Source organism: Mustela lutreola, chromosome X (assembly GCF_030435805.1).
Source record: "Mustela lutreola isolate mMusLut2 chromosome X, mMusLut2.pri, whole genome shotgun sequence".
NCBI classification, from domain to species: Eukaryota; Metazoa; Chordata; class Mammalia; order Carnivora; family Mustelidae; genus Mustela; species Mustela lutreola.
The window spans coordinates 36447304-36469193 of record NC_081308.1 but is presented as its reverse complement, the minus strand read 5'-3'; the positions used below and the strand labels follow the sequence as shown (position 1 = coordinate 36469193).

Genomic DNA, 21890 nt, shown 5'->3' with positions numbered 1-21890 from the left:
ATAATAAACCGGCGATCTGTTAAGTGAAATCCTTCTCTGACTTCTGTGAGCCACTCCCGCAAATTAATCGAACCAGAGGTGGAGGTTGTTGGAATCTCTGATCTGTAGCCGGTTGATCAGAAGCACGGGTGATAATCTGGATTCGTGGCATCTGAACTGGGGGAAGGGGGCAATCTTGTAGGCCTGAGCCCTTACTCTATGGCATCTACCTGGAGACAGCATCAGAAAGGATTTGAATGTAGGGCTCCCAGCTGGTGTCAGAATTGCTTGATGGTATAGAAGAAAATACACATTGTGAGTGGAATCAAAATCCTACTGTCCGACCCCTTGTACTCTATAAATGGAGAATCGTGCACTTAGGGAAAACTCCGGACCCACTTCTGCAGAGTCCTCCCTCATGTTGACCATCCAAACGTTATGAACCAAAAGGCAGGAAAGCTTCGTCATGGAAATCCAGTTTAATTACAGACCGTCTGTGTGGCCACCCACACAGGGCAGATGAGCCCTCCTGGAATGCAGAGACCAGGGAAAGTGCTTTGGAACTCTTCTTTTACGTCTTCTGGGAAGATGGAGCTGCATTTTCTATGGCCTGGTTCTCGGTGTCTGTTCAGAAGCACTGTTCTAAATACCTCACAGGCATTATTAGCTCATCTAATCCTCACAGCAGCCCTAGAAGGGAGGAACTGTCCCCCCCCCCCCCACACACACACACACACACTCCAGGACACAGACTGAAGGCACTAGGACTCCATGTCATTGGCAGGCCTGGTGATTGGTGGACACCACCAGAGGTCAATCCGTGCCCTTGAAGCCAGGGCCCATTAACCAGGCCCCACCCCAACACCTCAAACACGATTCCCCATCGCCTCCCAAACCACTGTGTCTCTGGCCTTTATCTCACATACTAGCATCATCGTTTTGCATACCCAGACTTAAAACCTCAGCGATTTTTTTGGACTCCATTTCCCCCCTAGCCTACCTGCCACCCATTAACAGACCTTCCCTCTTCCTTTGCACCTTATGCCTCTCCAACTGGTCTCCTTGTCCCACTGCCCTGTTCAGGCCTTTATTTACCTTCACATCAGTAGTGAGCAATCTCTCTCTCTCTTGCATGAGTGCCAATTTAAAAGCAATATGCATGTTTACAAGAATTCTCCCGGATAGTTCAGGCTTTGCTCAAGCCTGCTGTTGATTATTCCAGAAACTTCCTCACTGCTTCTCCTGCCTCACTCCTTACCCTGTACAGGTCTGTCCAAGGTTTTGTTTTTTGTTTTTTTTTTAAGATTTTATTTATTTGACAGACAGAGATCACAAGTAGGCAGAGAGGCAGACAGAGAGAAAGAGAGAGAGAGAGGAGGAAGCAGGCTCCCTGCTGAGCAGAGAGCCTGATGTGGGGCTTGATCCCAGGACCCTGGGATCATGACCTGAGATGAAAGCAGAGGCTTTAACCCACTGAGCCACCCAGGTGCCCCTGTCCAAGGTTTTTAAAGACTTCATTTCAAGCAGGGGAGCAGGGGCAGAAGCAGAGGGAGAAGGTGACCCCCTACTGAACAGGGAACCCGACACAGGGCTCCATCCGAGGACCCAGAGATCATGACCTGAGCACAAGGGGGCAGACGCTAAACCAACTGAGCCACCCAGATGCTTTGTGTCCAAGGTTTTCTTAAAACAGTCCTATGGTGCCACTTCCCTGCTCAAAACACTTTGACGCCTCCCACTGATTGCATCCAAGACCCAATCCCATTTTCTCCTGTCCCCCAACCCTCCTGTCTCCAAACCCTCTTTGTCCACCTTGCCTCCCACCACACCCCCAGGGCCATCCTCGCACTTAGTGCTCCTCCACTGCACTGCTCGTTGTTCTCTAAATGCACTCAGCCCTAACCCTGCCTCTGTTCCTTGGTTCACAACGTTCCCTCCACACAAAATGTTCTTCCCCACTGTTCCCGACTCTTAAATTCCTACCTGAACCTTGTGCGGGCGCATCCCCCCCCCACACACACCCACGCACACACGCACCCATGCCCTCTGTGAGGGTGAATTTTAATATGCCAGCTTGGCCAGACCACGGTACCCAAATATTCGGCCAAACTCACTCTAGGTATTGCTGTGAAGGATTTTTCAGAAAAGATTAACATTCAAGTCAGTAGGGCACCTGGGTGGCTCAGTGGGTTAAAGCCTCTGCCTTCGGCTCAGGTCATGATCCCAGGGTTCTGGGATGGAGTCCGGAGTCGGACTCTCTGCTTCCTCTCTCTCTGCCTGCCTGTCTACATACCTGTGATCTCTGTCTGTCAAATAAATAAATAAAATCTTAAAAAAAAAAAAATTCAAGTCAGTAGAGTTTGAATAAAGCAGATGACCCACTCTAGTGTAGGTGAGTCATATCCAAGCAGTTGAAGGCCTTAAGAGGAAAAACACTGAGGCTCCCCAGGGAAGAGGGAATTCTGTTAGCTGACAGACTTTGGACACAAGCTTCAACATCAACTCTTCCCTGGGGCTCTAGCCTATCAGCCTCACCTGCAGATTTCAGACTTGCGAGCCCCACAGTCACGTGAGCCCATTTCTTAAAATCAGTCTCCGGATGGACTGATGGGTCGATCAGTCCCCTTGGTTCTATTTCTCTGGAGAACCCTGACTAACACAGTTTCTGCCTGCTTTGTGTTCCTACATCCTTTCTCCATTCCCATTGTTGCCTGTCTTATATAATATGTGATCGTACACAGGTCACTAGGACGTACGCAGCTCACGTCCACTGAGGGTTGAGACAGTTTCTTCTCATCTGTGCATCTCTGTGGAGCCTAGTGCCTCTGAAAGGTCCCACACAACCCAGAAAAGAGGTGCCCCGAAGCAGAAGCAGGAGAACTAGGGAAATGGATGTCTTGAAACAGGTCAGAAGAGAGAAAGCCAACCCACAGAGGGAACACACATGCCAGGGGGTGCGAACTCAGATACCTCGGGGCCAGACAGGTCATAGGGATGAAGAAAGGTAGCCTGGTAGCAGACACAGGGTGGGATGTGCTGCGCTGGAGGGTGACCCAACCCAATATTTCCCTACAGGAATGCAGGCCCCCAGACACACCAGGTTTTTCAAGAGATATCCGGGTGTTTACATGAAATGTCCTGATTTTTTAATGGTTAGCAGCTCATCCCTATTATTTCTAGGCACTGAGTGTGACTTGAATGCTTCAGGGCTGTTGGTACTGTTCTGGTTGTTAAGCTGGGTTGATGGGTACATGAGGGTTTGTTGCCTCATAGATAGGTGATAAATATCCTTATATACTAGTCCAAATCCCAGCTGTAAACCTTTTCTGTGAATTCAGGTTTGCAGCAGACCACCCATTTGCATCCTGTACTGTATATCAGTTTTGTAAAACTTGCCAATGAAGTTTTGCAGCTAGCTATACACCTTCACTTGAATAATAATTAGATTAGTTAAGTGTTACTTTGCGCTGAAAATAGAAAAAGGCAGCAATGCTGTTTCTTCCACCAGAATTGTTCTATGAAAAGAAAAATGTTGCCGCTCACCAGCTGCCACCCACTCTTTCCTCTCTGGAATGTCTTGGAATCTATCATATGTTACCTTTCGTACGACTTGATCTTGAATATAAGAATAGTCATTATTCTGAAAAAATATATATATTCATTATTCTGCACAAACCAAACTCTGACTTCAAGCATACACATGTTCCTCTTTGTGATTTTTGGTGAAGTCTCTGTGCGTGGAATAGGGCACAATTTATACTCAGTGTCTAAGAGAGAAAGCTACATACTGGCACCATAGAAATAGAGCTGTCTTTGGTTCCAAAATTGTTCAACCTCTATTTTGAATGAAGCAACCATGAGTCACTTGCAGTCTGGAGCAGTTAACTTCACCATTCTGTGTTTCAGTTTCCTCATTGATAAAATAAGGGTAATGAGAACCACCCCCTAAGTACTGCGAATGGGTAATAGGACATTATTTCTCTCTGGGCGAAGCGAGAAAACTACAGAGGAGGAAAATAGCAAGTCAAATCATTATTTTAGTCATTCAGAAGATGTTCATCGAGGGGCACCTGAGTGGCTTAGTCGGTTAAGTGTCTGACTCTTGACTTTGGCTCAGGTCATGGTCTCAGGGTTGTGAGATGGAGCACCACATCTGGCTCCATGCTCAACGGGTAGTCTGCTTCTCTCCCTCTCCTCCTTCCTCGGCCCTCCTCCAACTTACATGCACGCATGCTCCCTCTCTCTCTCGCTCAAAATAGATAAATATTAAAAAAAAAAAAAAAAAAAGATTTAGTGAACACCATGTTTAGGGCTGGGTATGGAGGGGAGGAGGCAGATAAGTTTAAAACATGGCTTCCACCATCACAGAACTGGGGAGATTAGACATACATACAAAAAGATCATTAATCCAACATGAGGTAATACGTAGTAAATTGAGACTATGAGACTATGAGCTATCTCTACTATAGGGCCTGCCTTCTATCCCTCTTAGTAAATCTGGAATAAATGAATGAGTGCTACCAAAAGTCCAGTAGCTCTTCTAAGAAGGAAGATATGGTGGACTAGAAAGTTCTGGAAGCCTTTACATTTGGAATTTGAGTCAAACCTGGAGACATGGATAGGAGTCTGATAATCAGAGAAGAGGGGAAAGGCTGCTTTTGGCTGTGGAAATGAGGGAGAAGACACCTAGTATGTGGGTACATAGGGGCTAAGGGGTAGGAATGGCCAAGGAGCTTTTGGAAGCAGTGAATTTGGGAAACAATGCTTGGAGAGGATGGTTCATTTTTTCATTCAGGAAAGCCCACAACGCAGAGATACAATGGTGAATGAGCAAGACACCAGAACTTGATGTCATGGGACTGCCCATCTGTTGACCATGGTGTTTAAATGTGTGTCTAGAAAAGTAGTGGAGGGAGGCCTGGGTGGCTCAGTGGGTTGAGCCTCTGCCTTCAGCTCAGGTCATGAACCCAGGGTCCTGGGATCGAGCCCTGCATCGGGCTCTCTGCTCAGCGGGGAGCCTGCTTCCTCCTCTCTCTCTGCCTGCCTCTCTGCCTACTAGTGATCTCTCTCTTTGTCAAATAAATAAACAAAATCTAAAAAAAAAGAAAGAAAGAAAGATAGAATGGGGCACCTGGGTGGCTCAGTTGGTTAAGCATCTGCCTTCAGCTCAGCTCATGATCTCAGGGTCCTGGGGTCAAGCCCCACATCAGGCTCTCTGCTTAGCAGTAAATCTGCTTCTTCCTCTCCCTCTGTGATTTCTCTCGCTTTCACTCTCTCTCTCAAATAAATAAAGTCTTTAAAAAGTTAAAAAAAAAAGAAGAAGAAGAAGAAGAAAGAAAGAAAGAAAAGTAGTGTACAATAAAAACGGTAGTGGAAAAGGTCTATTGGGACCGATCATGAAGAATGAAACATTTGGACTTTATTTTGTAAGCACTGAGGAACAACTAAAGATTTCTTAGCAGGGAAGTGACAAGAGGAAACACTATATTTGGGATATAAATCTGTCCTTGGTGCTGTCTTAGCTCAGGCTACTATATCAGAATACCATGAACTGGAGAGCTTATAAAAAAAAAACAGGCATATATTTCTCACAGTATTGCAAGGCTGGAAATCTAAGATCAAAATGCGGGCCGATTTGGTGTCTGGTGAGAGCCCACTTCCTGGTTCCTAGATGATGGCCTCTTGCTGTGTCTTCACATGTGGGAATGGGCTAGATTGTTATTTGGGCCTCTTCTATAAGGGCACTGGCCCAATTTATGAGAGCACCACCCTTGGGACCTACTTACCTCCTCCAAATACCATCACTTTGGGGATTAGGGTTCAACATACGAATGGGAGGGGAGACACAAACATTTAATCTGTAACAGTTATATTCAGTTACGGGTTGGGGCACAAAGAAACTGAGGCTGGACAGCTGAATGTCAACTGTCTCTGGGCCAAACTGTAGTAGGACTAGGAAGGAAGGAGAATGGAAGGAGGGGAGGGGCGCATCACCCAGGGAGAACTGACAAGACAAATATTGGTTAGACACGAACACAAACAACACTCGGGATTTGAGCCTCAGTCATTTGTTATAATTTGTTCAGTTCTGTATAAGCAAGATCAGGCCTTACACTTTAGAAAGAATTCTTGGAGCAGAACCGTGGCCTAAACCAGTGGTTCGATTCTCTCTTCTCATGGAAGGATCTCTAGGTTTCTCCTGAATGAGTCATGGGACATACTTTTCCATTTACCTGGGTAGAGAACATCATACTCTATTTGGAATATAGGCCACTGTGTAATAAATCTTGTCTTGTCTTCCTCAAAGAGTCAGTGCAAAATGAGGCAGCTTGTCATGTGAGTCAAGTCCTTTAAGCTTCTCAGATGAATGTTGCTATATTAGGACCAAGGACTGTTAGGCAACAAGTCCCAGCTACACCTTTCCTTGATGCTTGTGCTTCATGGCGAAGACCACCCATTGAACTAACAGGTGTCATTTTATTTTTGTAAAATGAACACAGTCAGGGGTGAATTCTCAGCTAATCTCACAGGATCTCAGTTTTGGTATTAGTCATTCGGGGATGTGGAAAGAATGTTCTAGAAAATGAACCAGCAGTAATTTTATGAAAAGAATGGATGGAAATGTTTTTCCATGATACACTATGACCTATATAGAGCTAGAAAAATGCTAGGATTTCAACTGGTTCCTAACTGACAGTCCCTCAGAAGCTGTGTGAAGGAGAAAAGCAAGGAGCAGCCTTCCCCACATCCCCAGGCCAGAGAAAATGCTCTGTCCTGTGCTCCCACAGCCTACTTTACATCCCTTACCACACTCTGGTGGAACTCATGCCTTCCCATGAAAATATGAACCCTTGGAGGCAACCATATTTTATTCCTTTTCAGATCACTAGTACCTGAAACATAGTAGGTGCTCAGTAGACATTGCCTGGATGGACAGATGGCTGGATGAACTATGTATTTGCCCTTATTTGGCATGGAATACAGGGCAGGCTAGGAGATCACTCTTATTTTTTTAACTTTAAAGTAAAACCACATCATGGGGCACCTGGGTGGCTCAGTGGGTTAAGCCTCTGCCTTCGGCTCAGGTCATGATCTCAGAGTCCTGAGATCGAGCCCCACATCTAGCTCTCTGCTCCGCAGAGAGCCTGCCTCCCCTTCTGTCTCTCTGCCTACCTCTCTGCCTACTTGTGATCTCTCTCTCTGTGTCAAATAAATAAAATCTTTAAAAATTAAAATAAAATAAAACCACATCAAAGTGGGGCGCCTGGGTGGCTCAGTGGGTTAAAGCCTCTGCCTTCAGCTCAGGTCATAATCCCAGAGTCCTGGATCAAGCCCCGCATCAGGCTCTCTGCTCAGCGGGGAGCCTGCTTCCTCCTCTCTCTCTGCCTTGTGATCTCCGTCTGTCAAATAAATTAAAAAAAAAAATCTTTAAATAAATCAATAAAAATTAAAAAAGGAATGAACAATTGTTATGCACTGAATATTTGTGAACCCCCCTCCAAAGTTCATGTTTTGAAGCCTTAACCCCCAGTGTGATGGTATTTGGAGATGGGGGGCCCTTGGGAGGTCATTGGGTTCAGAGGAGGTTATGAGGGTGGGGACCTGATAATGGCATTGGTGTCCTTAATAAGAAGAGACACCAGGAGTGCCTGACTGGCTCAGTCAGTATATCACGCAAGTCTTGAGTTCGAGTCCCATGCTAGGTGTAGCGATTACTAAAAAATAAGTAAGTAAACTTGTTTTAAAAAGCCAATCTTGGGGATGCCTGGGTGGCTCAGTTGTTTGAGCAGCTGCCTTCGGCTCGGGTCATGGTCCCAGCATCCTGGGATGGAGTCCCACATCGGGCTCCTTGCTCGGTGGGGAGCCTGCTTCTCCCTCTGCCTCTTCCTGCCATTCTGTCTGCCTGTGCTCGCTCTCTCTCCCTCTCTCTCTCTGATAAATAAATAAAATCTTAAAAAAAAATTAAAAAATAAAAATAAAAAGCCAATCTTGGGGGGTGCCTGAGTGGCTCAGTGGGTTAAGCCTCTGCCTTCAGCTCAGGTCATGATCTTAGGGTCCTGGGATGGAGTCCCACATTGGCCTCTCTGCTCAGCAGGGAGCCTGCCCCCCCCCGCCTCTCTGCCTACTTGTGATCTCCCTCTCTCTCTCTCTGTCAAAGAAAAAAATAAAATCTTTTTAAAAAAAAGCAAAAAAGCTAATCTTGGAGAGCCTGGGTGGCTCAGTTGGTTAAGGATCCAACTCCTGATTTTGGCTCAGGTCATGATCTCAGGGTCATGAGATCGAGCCCCATGTCAGGCTCCACACTGAGCAGGGAGTCTGAGATTCTTACCATCTCCCTCCCTTTCTTCCCCTCCCTGCATAATCTTTCTCTTTCAAGTAAATAAATAAAATCTTTTTTTAAAAAAAAACCTTTATTTTAAAAAAGCCAGCCTCAACAGTTTAAACACTACATGGTCTCATTTGTATGACATTCACAAAATAACATGATTCTGGAGGTGGAGAACAGTGTACTATTGCCAGGGGAAGGGAGTGTGTATGGCTATAAAGGGATAATCCAGAGGACCATCGTGGAGATGGGAGAGCTCAGTGTCTCGGTGGTTACACAAAGCTACAGATGTGATAGCATTACATGGAGCTACACACAGAGACACACACAACTGAGTGCTTGCAAAACTGGTAAAATCTGAGTGAGGTCTGTGCATTGCACACTTCCTCGCTTTCATTTTGTACTAGAGTTATGCAACCCCTGTGAATCTATAATATTTCAAAATTAGAAGTGTTTTTTTAAACAGAAACCAGTCAGCACTTCTAACTTGCAGCGTGGTGTTTTTCTATCTGTGAGCCCTCGCTTTGAAGTGCCTGCTTCTTAGGGCGCCTGGGTGGCTCAGTTGTTAGGCCTCTGGCTTCGGCTCCACTCAGGTCAGGATCCCAAGCTGTGGTGGGCTCCCTGCTCAGTGGGGGATGGGGGGCTGCTTCTCCCTCTCCCACTCCCTCTGCTTGTGTTCCCTCTCTGTTGTGCATCTCTCTGTCAAATAAATAAGTAAAATCTTTTTATAAATAAATAAATCTATACCTGCTTCTTACATCCTGATCTGTGAGAACTTGAGGCCGTTAAACTATATCCCTGAGCCTTCAAAGGTGTCTTTAAAGTCACAGTTCTCTTGTTACTGTTTTGTGGTGCTAACAGCAGGGGCAGATTTCGCATAAAGGCCCAGTCTCACTTCCTTTCCTCCCTGTTAGCATCATCTTCTCTCCCTGTCATCGCCTTCTTCTTTGGTAAATTCTTCTGAGGAATGTTGAATGAAGTACTTTCGGAGGATCCTGGAAGATTTAGTGTCCAGAAATGTAAACTAGTCAGCAGCGTACACGCTGAACTTTCCTTTTGTCCTTACCCCCAAAGGTTTATTGGATAATTACGCTTTTCAATTAACCTAACTTTAATAGCAGGCAGGGATCTTTCCTTGGCAGTTAATTAACCATCACAACCTCCTTGTATTATATCATGACCTCATCACAGGGACAACTGGAGAGCCGTCTTAGTCCATTCAGGCTGCTACAGATGGGTGGCTTATGGATAACATAAATGTATTTCTCACGGTGCTGGAGGCTGGCCGTGCAAGGTCAAGGCTCTGGCAGATTCGGTGTCTGGTGAGGTTCCACTTTCTGGTTCCCAGATGATCATCTTGGTGTGTCCTCACAGAGTGGAAGGGGGTTAGGAACCTCTCTGGAGTCTCTTTTATAAGGTCACTAGTCCCGTCCTGAGGTCCCAGGGCTCAGTGACCTAAGCACCCTCAATACCTAACCACCTTCCAAAGGCCATGCCTCCTAGCGTCACCACACAGGAGCACGGGGTTTCAATATAATATTGAAACATTTCTCCTACATTTGCCAGTTTGAGGGGACCCAACCCCAGCTGGCTGGGAAAGCAAAGCGAAAATAAAGGCAAGTCCCTTTAGCAGAAATGTTTCTGAAGACCCAAGAGCTGGTAGCTCTGAAAATGGGATCAGGCCCCTTCTCATTCTGCTCCTGCCTTCCTCACGGTCACTGTCACCGTTATTGCTTCCGACCAAACCACTGGTTCTCCAGTTGGGCCCTGCTGGGGAAGGACTGGAGTGAGGCAAACCACTGTTGCCTTCTCCTGCCTTCTCTTATGTCTTCTCGATGCCCTTCAGGAGCCCAAGAGAAACCAGCTGCCACAGCCCAGCTCACAGGCACTTTTGTCCCTTCTGATACCCCCTCCCCCGTGCGAGGCCCCTTGGCAGTGCTGACAACAGGGCTTGTGCCACATAGGGTTCCAACCAAAGCCTTCCAAAACAAGAAAGTCTTGTTAAACCCTCTGGGATTTAACTGGTAAAAGATCAGAAATGTTTGATGTTAACATACACGGTGTCCATGAAGTCTAGAAACCTAGGTACTCTTTTTTTTCCCCCCCTGAAGATGTCCTTGATGACATTCTATCGTTTGGCCTGTTTCCAGCCTGGACGAATACCTTGTATAGTTAGCAAGGGTGTAACTCAATTACAGCATGAATGGGGCTGTTTTCAGTCTGGCTATTTATAGCATCCCCTGTGGGCTACCTGACTCCAAGCTACTCCATTTCAGGACTTCTAAGTCATAGATTCATTCATCAGGCAGACATTTTCGAGTGCCATCTGTTTCAAAACAGCATTCCAGATAGGAGGAGGGAAGCAAGTCCTGTTGATTTTCTGCCTTGGAAGGGGAACTGAGCCCTCGGACCAATTCTCTATGTCCTATTAGCTCCTCCAACGTGATCACATACTTTGTCCTTGCGAGGGGAAGGAACTGGTGAAACTGGGATCTCAAAGCCAGCTCGATGATCTGTCGTCCTGATTGCCTTAATCTGTGTAATTGTTCAACGAAGAGTGTACCGGCCTCATCATAAACAACCACGCAGGGAAAACTCACCAAGAAAGTGAGTGCTCGGGCGCCTGGGTGGCTCAGTGGATTAAGCTGCTGCCTTCGGCTCAGGTCATGATCTCAGGGTCCTGGGATCTAGTCCCGCATCGGGCTCTCTGCTCGGCAGGGAGTCTGCTTCTCTCTCTCTCTGCCTGCCTCTCTACTTGTGATTTCTCTCTGTCAAATAAATAAATAAAATATTTAAAAAAAAAAAAAAAAAAGAAAGTGAGTGCTCTGTTAAAGTCATTTCAACAGCACGAGGAATCTCAAGCAGTGTGTGCAAATGGTCTTCTTTACTCAATTCCCTAAGCCAGTCTCTGCAAAACAACTGCACTCTTCTCCTGTCTCCAGGAGGACCTAGATCTTTGAGAACGTAGAGAAATCCATAAGAGATTTAACGTATAGCAGTGAAATTGTAGAGATGGGAAGCTGCTTTTCCAGTAAGCTGTGGGACGCTGGCCCAGAGATACTTCTGGGGTTCCACCAAGGCCACCCACCAGAATGCTCCAGAGAGCTAATGTTACCTTTATTCATTCAAGAGGTTAATTTCTTTTCCTTAATTGTAGTCACTAGACTTCTAACCTAGCAAAGAGCCCAAGTGTGAGACTGAGGAAGAAATGAATTGAGGTCTAAAAGCTGAGCATGCTGGGAAATAATAATAATGCCAATTATTATTTCAAATATTTTATTTATTTATTTGACAGAGAGAGAGAGAGACAGCAAGAGCAGGAACACAAGGAGTGGAAGTGGGAGAGGGAGAAGCAGGCTTCCCGCCAAGCAGGGAGCCTGATGTAGGGCTCAATCCCAGGACCCCAGGACCATGACCCAAGCCGAAGGCAGACACCTCATCACTGAGCCACCCAGGGGCCCCTCCCTCTGTCCTCCTCATGCTCAAGCGCGCGCTCTCAATCTCAAAATAAATAAATAAATAAATAAAATCTTAAAGAAAAAAACAACCATGACTTTATTATTCCTCAGAGTTCTGGGAGATAACCACCTCAGAGGTACAGTTCTTTCTTGAGGTTCTGAGTTTGGTTGCAGTCAGATGGTGGATAAGGCTGCACTTGGCTGAATCTTCCTCACTCACATGTCTGCACCTGGGCTGGAGTGGCTGGAAAGCAGCTGTGGGCCTCCTTACAATGCAGAAGCAGTGGGAGCATGTGGGCTTCTCGAAGCCAGCAGCGTGTCTGGCTTCCCCCAGAGCACATGATCCAGGAGTCCCAGGTGGTAGCTACCAGACTTATTAGGATCTTGCCCTGGAAGTCACACAGGGTCATTCCACCGTTTTCTTTTAGCCAAAAAGAAAGTCTCAGGGTCAGCCAGGATCCAAGGGCATGAACACCAGTGCCCTGGGGGGGCCATCTTTGGCAACGAGCTCCAAGAGCCTGGCACTACAGAGCAGATGTGCGCTTCGTTTCAAATAGCGGGTATTAAAACAGGTCTCGTAAGTAAATGGCTGGACACACATGGTGCCTTCCATCCGTATCCAATATTCCAGATACAGTCCCCAGGCTCTCTGGTGCTGACGGAGCCACTCTGCAGGCCCAGGACACTGGTGAACCCAAGTCTTCTCTACCCTCACCATTCTTTTCCCTCACTGCCATCTGTCACCTGGCCGGGCGAAGTTCAGTTCTGTCCTCTTTCACCTTGAACCTTAACTCCTAGAGCCTCTCTCTAGTACACAAGTCACTTCAGTAAAATCTTTGCCCCTTTTAATTCCACTTTCAAGCCCAGACACCCTCTCCCCACCAGACACAGCTGTTGTTAAACCGGAGTGGTTTTAGTGCTATGACTGTTTTTAAAGAAAAAAGAAAGAAAGAAAGAAAGAAAAGCTTTCAGTTGTGAGGTAAAATTAGGGATAAGAATCTGCGACTTCAAGTCTGAAGCCCTTTGAGAGTTCCCAGAAGTACCTGTTAAAATCTTTTCTGAAGTGAACTGCTATTTCCCTACTTTCTAGTAAGTCTGGTTTTGTTTGTTTGTTTGTTTCTTTGTTTTTAAGGGCTAGTGCTTCAGATGAACAAAACCTGTCTTATTTTCTGTTTCTGAAATTGTTTTTCCTTCATGTTTTTATTTTTTACTTTTTAAAAATATTTATTTATTTTTTTATTTTAGAGGAGAAAGAGAGGGCAGGGGGAAGTGCAGAGGGAGAGGGAGAAGCAGGCTCCCCACTGAGCAGGGGGCCCAAAGCAGGGTCAGTCCCAGGACCCGGAGATAGTGACCTGAGCGGAAGGCAGTAGATGCTTAACCAACTGAGCCACCCAGGTTCCCCCACTTTGTGTTGTTATTTATTTATTTATCCATTTACTTATTTTTTAAGATTTTATTTATTTTACAAAGAGGGACACAGCGAGAGAGGAAGTACAAGCAGGGGGAGTGGGAGAGAGAGAAGCAGGCTTCCCGCTGAGCAGGATCCCAGAACCCTGGGATCATGACCTGAGCCGAAGGCAGACACTTAACGACTGAGCCACACAGGCGGCCTCCAATTTGTGTTTTTAAAATATTATTGCAAAATCACATTTTGTTTCCTACTAATTTTTAATGATAAGGAACGGGCATTTCAGCCGTAGTATGAATTATATAGAATTTTGAGGTCTAGCCTAGGATTCGAATGACCACTTTAAACACTGCTCTAGTTTTCGCGGGGAAAAAGCATTCCAAGCTCCAGACCACAAACTACAAAATGGCATTTTGTGGACACGTCTTATTTGTATCTAATTCCTGCTCATTTGCTTCTTTCTTCCATGGAGTTATATCATGAACTTGGAGTTGGTTGCACTGCATTAAGGTATTGAAAAGCAAAGTTGAGGGGCGCCTGGGTGGCTCAGTGGGTTAAAGTCTCTGCCTTCAGCTCGGGTCATGATCTCGGGATCCTGGGATCGAGCCCCACGTCAGGCTCTCTGCTCCCCAGGGAGCCTCCCCCCCTCTCTCTGCCTGCCTCTCTGCCTACTTGTGATCTCTGTCTGTCAAATAAATAAATAAAATTAAAAAAAGAAAAGAAAAGAAAAGTTGATGGGGGATATAAGGAACATTCTGTGTTGGTTCAGGACCAAGTTGCTATGTCCATTCCATGCTATCTCTATCTGTCAAAACCTTTAGCCTTACTGTAAACCAGAGAAGGGCAGGAATTTCCCTGGAGGAACAATTTTCAATTTAAACAGAAACTGCTGGCACGTGGGTGGCTCAGTCAGTTAAGCATCTGCCTTTGGCTCAGGTCATGATCCCAGGGTCCTAGGATCAAGCCCCAGGGGCAGGCTCCCTGCTCAGCAGGAATTCTGCTTCTCCCTCTCTCTCTCTGCTGCTCCCCCTGCTTGTGCTCTCTCTCACTTTGTCTCTCAAAATAAATAAATAGAACCTTAAAAAATTGTTTTTTAAGATTTTATTTATTTGTCAGAGAGAAAGAGAGCACAAACAGGTAGAGTGGCAGGCAGAGGCAGAGAGAGAAAGAAGCAGGCTCCTGGGTGAGCAAGGAGCCGATGTGGGACTTGATCCCAGGACCCTGGGATCACGAACTGATCTGAAGGCAGTTGCTTAACCAACTGAGCCACCCAGGCATCCCAAAAACTTAAAAAATTAAAACAAACAAATAAACAAACAAACAAAAAACAGAAACTGCCAGTTAACATTAGTGGCCAGTTTGGGGACACTACTGTGGGGGTTGGTGATCTCTGGGGTCATTTTCCATATTTATCTGCTTTTTCTCAGCTGTGCCCTTCCAGCTGCTGGTATCCAAAGGCTGAGGAGATAGTGGGAACAGCTGTGACAGCAATGCCCCCCGCCGCAGCAGGAAGGAGGGACAGTAGTAGACCCAGCCTGTTGGGGACTCTGCCACAATCCTCAGTAAAGCCCCGAGGGACAGGCCTGAGACCCAAGACTAAAACCCATCCCTCCCACAGCTCCGAGTACAGTGTTCGAACATTAGGCTCCCAGGAAGCCAGCTAAGTGACTGTCAGTGCCCCAGCTGGACCAAAACAGAGATTTGCAACAGATGTTCCTTCCTTTACAAACAGAATCACCTCGGGTTAATCCTAGAGAAATTAGAAATAGGGTTTCAGTTACTCACAACTTTCTGGAATCCCTAACATGTCTGTTACATAAAACCAGAAACACCTTTATGCCGATGTTTGTTAATTACAAATGGTTTTCATTCAGACATGCTCATTTTCTCCTCAAATTATCCAGAAAATTGGGGGATGCTGGGGGTGGTCTTTGTGATGAGCTACAATTCTTAAACGTTCACGGGACATTGAAATTTTGACTTAAGCTGGGGACGAGATGGAATCTTTGGAAAGAGCCACCAAATACTTTATCCTGCTGTCATTCAGCTGCACGGACTCTCATCACTGCCTGGAAATTAAGCTGTCACCATGTGTCAGGCAAAGAGCAGAGTCATCTTCTGTCGAATAGCACCTGTCAGAGGGTTGCCAAAATCTGGAGAAAATTCTCAGGCAACGTTGACTGCAACCCATACCTAGAGCACAGACCAGCTTCCGTGTGAGACTTGGGAAAGCCTGAGATGTAGTATTCCATCTAGCAAATCGCAAATATCCCCCTCCTAGTCTCCCCCAAAAGATAACACCCAATGAGTACTGATCACAAGAGGCTGCAAGGGAATAAGTGTTCTCACAGGCTGCTGTGAAAGAATAAATTGTGACCAACCTTTATGGAGAATAATGTGTCAATATTCAAAATCCTTATATACAAGTGTTTATGGGTGCCTGAGTGGCTCAGTGGGTTAAGCCCCTGCATTCAGCTCAGGTCATGATCTCAGGGTCCTGGGATCAAGCCCGGCATCGGGCTCTGCTCAACGGGGAGGCTGCTTCCCTCTTTCCCTCTCTCTCTCTCTGCCTGCCTCTCAGCCTACTTGCGATCTCTGCCAAATAAATAAATAAAATCTTTAGAAAAAAATAAAAAATAAAAATTCCACTTCTAAGGGGTGCCTGGATGGCTCAGTCGAAAGAACCTGTGACTCTTGCTCTTGGGGTCATGAGTTTGAGCCCCACGTTGGGTGTAGAGATTGCTTAAATAAATAAACTCTTAAAAATTCCGCTTCTGCAGAGAAAGACAATTATCATATGATCTCACTCCTATGTGGAATTTAAGAAGCAAAACAGAAGATCATAGTGGAAGGGGGGAAAACAAAACCAGACAAAATCAGAGAGGGAGACAAGCCTTAAGAGACTCATAATCATAGGGAACAAACTGAGGGTTGGTGGAGGGGAGTGGGGGGATGGGGAAACTGGGTGAGGGACGTTCAGAAGAGCACGTGATGTAATAAGCACTGGGTATTATATAAGACTGATGAATCACTGACCACCACCGAAACTAAGAATATACTATATGTTAATTAATTGAAGTTAAAATTTTTAAAAGATTTTATTTATTTATTTGATAGAGATCACAAGTAGGCAGAGAGAGAGAGGGAAGCAGGCTCCCTGCTGAGCAGAGAGTCAGGTGCGGGGCTCCGGGGCTCGATCCCAGGACCTTGGGATCATGACCTGAGCTGAAGGCAGAGGCTTTAACCCACTGAGCCATCCAGGCACCTTGAAGTTAAATTTTTTTAAAAATCAATAAAAGAGGGAAAAAATTCCACTTCTAGAATTGTATTGAAAGAGAACCAAAAAAAATTTTAAATGTATGTAAGAGGATGTTTATCACAACATTATTTATAGCAAAAACAAAAAAAAAAACGCAAAACCCAGAAAGCAATGTAAAATAAACAAGGCACCCAAGTGATTGGATATTATAATGTCGTTTAAGTCCTTAAAGTTCTAGAAGGATTCAGTAAGTTGAGAAAACCTCCTCTTAAGTAGAACAAAGCAGGTCACGAAGGAGCCTCTTGCCTAGATTTAGAGGGATGATATGTGCTTGTTTCCACAGAGAAAGGGCTGGAGGGATACACACCCAAATGCCAACATGGTTATCTCTGGATGCTAAAATCAAGGGTGATTTTAGAATCTTCTTTGTGGCCTTTTTTTTTTTTTTTTTTTAAAGATATGTATGTACTTGACACAGAGAGAGAGAGAGAGAGACAGCGAGAGAAGGAACACAAGCAGGGGGAGGAAGAGGGAGAGGGAGCAGCAGACTTCCCGCTGAGCAGGGAGCCCCATTTGGGGCTCAATCCCAGACCCTGGTATTGTGACCTGAGCCGAAGGCAGATGTTTAACCAACTGAGCCACCCAAGCGCCCCTCTTTTTTTTTTTTAATTTTCCAATTTTATGATGAATATGGATTACTACTATAATCAGCAAGAACCATATTCTGACAAAATGCTGGTTCTGTAAGGCCCCCTTGTTCTCCTTTTCTGAACCGCAGTTGTGCCACAAATCCCTTTGGAAATCTGCTGACAATTGTGAACCATCTTCCCAGAACTACAAATACCCATCAGATTTTACAAGAATTTCTGAGGATTCGCCACTTAGAGGTCCATAAGGTCCAGAGTTAAGAGCTGTCCATCCATTGGGCACCTGGTTGGCTCAGTCAGAAGAGCGTACAACTCTTGATCTGGAGGTCATGTGTTCAAACCCCACATTGGGCACAGAGATTAATTTTTAAAAAGGGGGGGGAATGGTCCATCCACAGTCTGGGTGACATCCACCCTGTGGACTTGGCCATTATGACTCCAGTGGCACCAAGGTCCCCTCCATCACCCCAAGAATAGGCTAGGGCTGTCCATGGGCTTCTGCAGATCCATGGATCCACACAGGCACTTTGAAAAGGCCCCAATCTTAGTGTCTCAGGATGACATCAACGAAGAAGTGTGGGTGGAGAAGATCGCAGTGTTCCAGAATCCTGCCCTCAGTGCTGGGTACTGAGAGTGAAGCGTGGAGGCCACTGAGCAGCCTTGTAAGGGGCCATGGCCCCTCGATGCTCCCAGGGCATCGGGGAGCATGTACTCACATGACTGTAACCAGCATGATCGTGAGACTTACACAGTCATCGTGGAGCAATCTGACTCACTATGAGAATAAAATGAGGAGAACAGAAAGTGTAACTAATTGGAAAGGACTGGAAAACCTCAGTCACCAGGTCACTGTCAGAGACTGGAATCCAGGGACTCGGTGGCGGAATTAAAGAGGGACCCAAAGGTTCAAACCATGGTCCCACTGGACCCAGGGCATTGACCTGGGGGGAAAGCCTCAGGCATGGGCTTCATGTGTGGGCTAGGACAGAGCCTGAGGAAGGTTATTAAGGCCAGTTTGTGAAGACCTGTATCTCTTGCTCATGAATCTAAAGCTACCGATCAAGGGGTGCCAGGCTGGTTCAGTTTGTGGAGCACACGACTCTTCACCTCAGGGTTATAAGTTCGAGCCCCACGTTAGGTATAGAGATTCATTAAAAACTTTAAAAAAAATTTTTTTTAAGATTTTATTTATTTATTTGAGAGAGAGAGAATGAGTGAGGGGCAGGGGGAGAAGCAGACTCCCCGCCGAGCAGGAAGCCCGATACGGGACTCAATCCCAGGACCCCAGGGATCATGACCCGAGCCAAAGGTAGATGCCTAACTGACTGAGCCATCCAGGTGCCCCGTAAAAATTTTAGTTTTATGGGGCGCCTGGGTAGCTCAGTCAGTTAAGCATCTGACTCTTTTTTTTTTTTTTTAATATTTTATTTATTTATTTGCCAGAGAGAGAGAGACAGAGAGAGACAGACAGATCACAAGTAGGCAGAGAAGCAGACAGAGAGAATGGGGAAAGCAGGCTGCCCACCAAGCAAAGAGCCCAACACGGGGCTCAATTCCAGGACCCTGAGATCATGACCTCAGCTGAAGGCAGAGGCTTAACCCATTGAGCCACCCAGGTGCTCCAGTATCTGACTCTTGATTTCAGTTCAGGTCAGGGTCGTGAGATTGAGCCCCATATGATCTCTACACCCAGCGCAGAGCCTGCTTAAGACCCTGTCTTCCTCTGCCCTTTCCTGCTCATGCATGCACACGTGTATGCTTTGTATTTTTATTTTTAAGATTTTATTTATTTATTTGACAGAAAGAGATCACAAGTAGGCAGAAGAGAGGCAGGCAGAGAGAGAGGAAGGGAAGCAGGCTCCCTGCTGAGCAGAGAGCCCGATGCAGGACTCGATCCCAGGACCCCGAGATCAGGACCTGAGCCGAAGGCAGCGGCTTAACCACTTAGCCACCCGGGCGCCCTGTATGTTTTCTATTAAAAAAAAAAAAAAAAAAAAAAAAGTCTTAAAAAAAAATGATGATCACATGGCCGTCAAAAAGGCCAGAAGAGTTTCTAACCCAGAAAAGGGATGAGCTCTGACTTGACTAGCGATGGGAGGGCGGTCAGAGAAGGCAGTAGGGCGGAGAGATGTTCAAGCCTTAGAACACAGAGGGTCTGCAGAGGGTCTGGGGACAGGCGGATGGGAAGGGCAGGAGCGGAGAACCAGAGGCCTTAGGAAAGTCTCTGAGGTGACTTGCCCAGGACACTGTTGGATGACTTCATGCCCAAGATCACAAATATGAGACAGCCAGTGGGAGGACATAACCAGCCGCTGCGGATTTGCTCATCTGAGGAGTTTGCAGGCACCCAAGTGGAAATGTCCAGAAGGCATTAAGAGATGGGAATGGGGAGCTACTGCCGAAGTAGCCAGAGGACACGGTTGCTAACACGAACACATCAGGGCTGCATTTATAGCTACATAGTGTGTAGGCCTCGTTGTTGTCACTAGCGGTGGGTAGGGAGTGGGCCTAGTTTCAGATCGACATGAGTAAGCCAGTCAGAACAGGACCTTGCGGTGGTGGGGGGGGGGGGTTGCCTAGGTGAGTCAGCCGTTAAGCATCTGCCTTCGGCTCAGGTCATGATATCAGGGTCCTGGGATCAAGCCCCACATCGGGCTCCTTGCTTGGTAGGAAGCCTGCTTCTCCCTCTCCCACTCCCCCTGCTTGTGCTCGCTCTCTCACTGTTTCTCTCTCTGTCAAATAAATAAATAAATTCTTAAAAAAAAAAGAACAGGACCTGGGGATGGGGGAGTGGTGGTTTGCCACCAGGATGGTAGGAGAACTGGAAATCATGTTGCAGACCTGAAAGAAAAAACTAGATGCCATTGTTTCCCAGAAAAGGAACGCTGGGCTGAATGTTTAGTGTGTATCAGAATATGAAAATGGAAACTTCTGCACAGCTACTAAGAGACAGGAGATATGAACTCTTGGGGTGAGATTTACAAAGGAAATGGTCCTCAGACCTGTCCAGCCGCTCTGGGAGTCAAGGATAGGAAAGGTCTGAGAGTGGGAAGGGGAAAATAGTTGAAGAGATTTGAGGGAGAGGTAGGTAGTACTTGCTGTGTCTAAGATCCCATCTACCCCCAAAAATGACAGGTTATGTGAGGAAGGAGATATGTGGGGGAGGTGATGACTTTTAACCCAAAGCTGAATGAGGGGTCCTTCTGAGCCTGTCTCCTCACCACCCCTCAAAAGCAAAGCCTGAGAAAGGGGCTTCTTTATAGTTGTAGAGAGGTCCCAGGGAATGGGAGTGACATGGGTCGGGGAAGGGGTCGGGCAGGGGCTTGGCAGGAAAGAGTGAACCAAGGAAGGTTCACCAGTGCTGTAGGTTAGCTGGGCCCTGATATCACCGGGGACTTTTGGATGATCCACATAATGGACACCTCAGAATTGTCTGCCTAGGAGGGATGGAGAAAAACTGAATTTATGCACGGACTCCAAGTTCCAAAGCGGTCAAGGGTTGGCCCCAGGGCATTTGCACACATGTCAGAATGCCACCGTGAGTTCCCCCAGCACTCATTCCCCACCCAGCCACCAAGAAGCCTAAGGCCAGAGTGAGTGGTGTCAGCTCCACACTCAAGAACACTCTCGTAGGCTCTGGACCAGGGTTTGCTCCCACCCAAACTTCTTTTCTTTTTGTTTTGTTTGTTTGTTTTTAAGATTTGTTTATTTTGAGAGAAAGAGCCGGAGCTGAGGGAGGAGCAGAGGGAGAGTCTGAGGTGGGGCTCGATCTCACAACCCTGAGATCACGCCCTGAACCAAAATCGAGTTGGATGCTTGGCCAACTGAGCCACCTGGGCGTCTCTTGGGTACCCAAGACTTCTAAAGGGCAAATGACAGCAAGTTTACTGCCATGGTGGCCAAGAGAAGGAGCACTGTCACACTGCATCAGCCCACCTTCCAGAGCCTGTCGGGAGAAAGGCTGTCTGGGTGTTTTCTCGGCCCCAAAGGAGACAGCCTCCTTGGGGTTGTCACATAGAGGGCCCAAGAGGACTTCTGGGGTGGGGGGTGGTGATGGGAGGTGAGAACACAAAGAAGCTGGAGGGTAGTACCCAATGCCCAGGGCTGAGGGAGGCCCACCTCTGTATCCACAACCTTGACAGGAGTGAGAATCTTTGAAAAGCCCACGAAAACTCTCAGGAGAGAAAGAATCAGCCTTAGACACTGGCCAGACTCAGAGAGAGTGACAAGTCTAGAGAGACACCACTCCTCCTCGCTCTGCTCAACCTCACCTCTGAGAAGCTAGAGGTGGGGGGGAGGGGAAGTGTAAGGTGGAGAAACAGTCAGGAAGCCAGGCATGCCTACTTACTGCTAGAAGATTCCAACCAGAAGCAGGCTTGAGCCAGGGGGGGATGAGGAGGTATGATTATCTTGGACCGGATATTCTAATTATAGAAGAGAGGCCATACCTGTGACTTGGAGGGACGAAAGTCTGTATATTGCCTCAGGCTGTGCTGAAACATCACAGCGCCCACAGGAGTATTTATCCAGTAATGGGGTTTATTTATTGAGTGTATTTGTTGGGGTTCTCCAGGGGAACAACCAATGGGATGTGTGTGTATATAAAGAGATTCATTACAAAGAATCGGCTCATGCAATTATAGAGGCTGATAAGTCCCAAGGTCTGCAGTCAACAAGCTGCAACCCAGAGAGCTGATAGTGTGGTTTCAGTCCTGAGACCCAGGAAGAGCTGATATTTTAGCTACAGTTCCAAAGATCGGGAGAAAAACAATGTCCCAGTTTTAAGGCCGTCAGGCAGGAGGAGTTCCCTCTT

At 46.6% G+C, this 21890-nt stretch overlaps 1 long non-coding RNA gene across 1 annotated transcript; it reads right to left on the bottom strand.

The window, feature by feature from the left end:
- Positions 1-5344: 5344 nt before the first annotated feature.
- LOC131821982 (uncharacterized) lies at positions 5345-21582 on the bottom strand. Its single transcript, XR_009350040.1, has 3 exons — positions 21526-21582; positions 9053-11073; positions 5345-7379 (listed from the first exon to the last, which is right to left on the bottom strand). It is a non-coding gene; the product is annotated as an uncharacterized LOC131821982 (long non-coding RNA).
- Between the last annotated feature and the right edge of the window lie 308 nt (positions 21583-21890).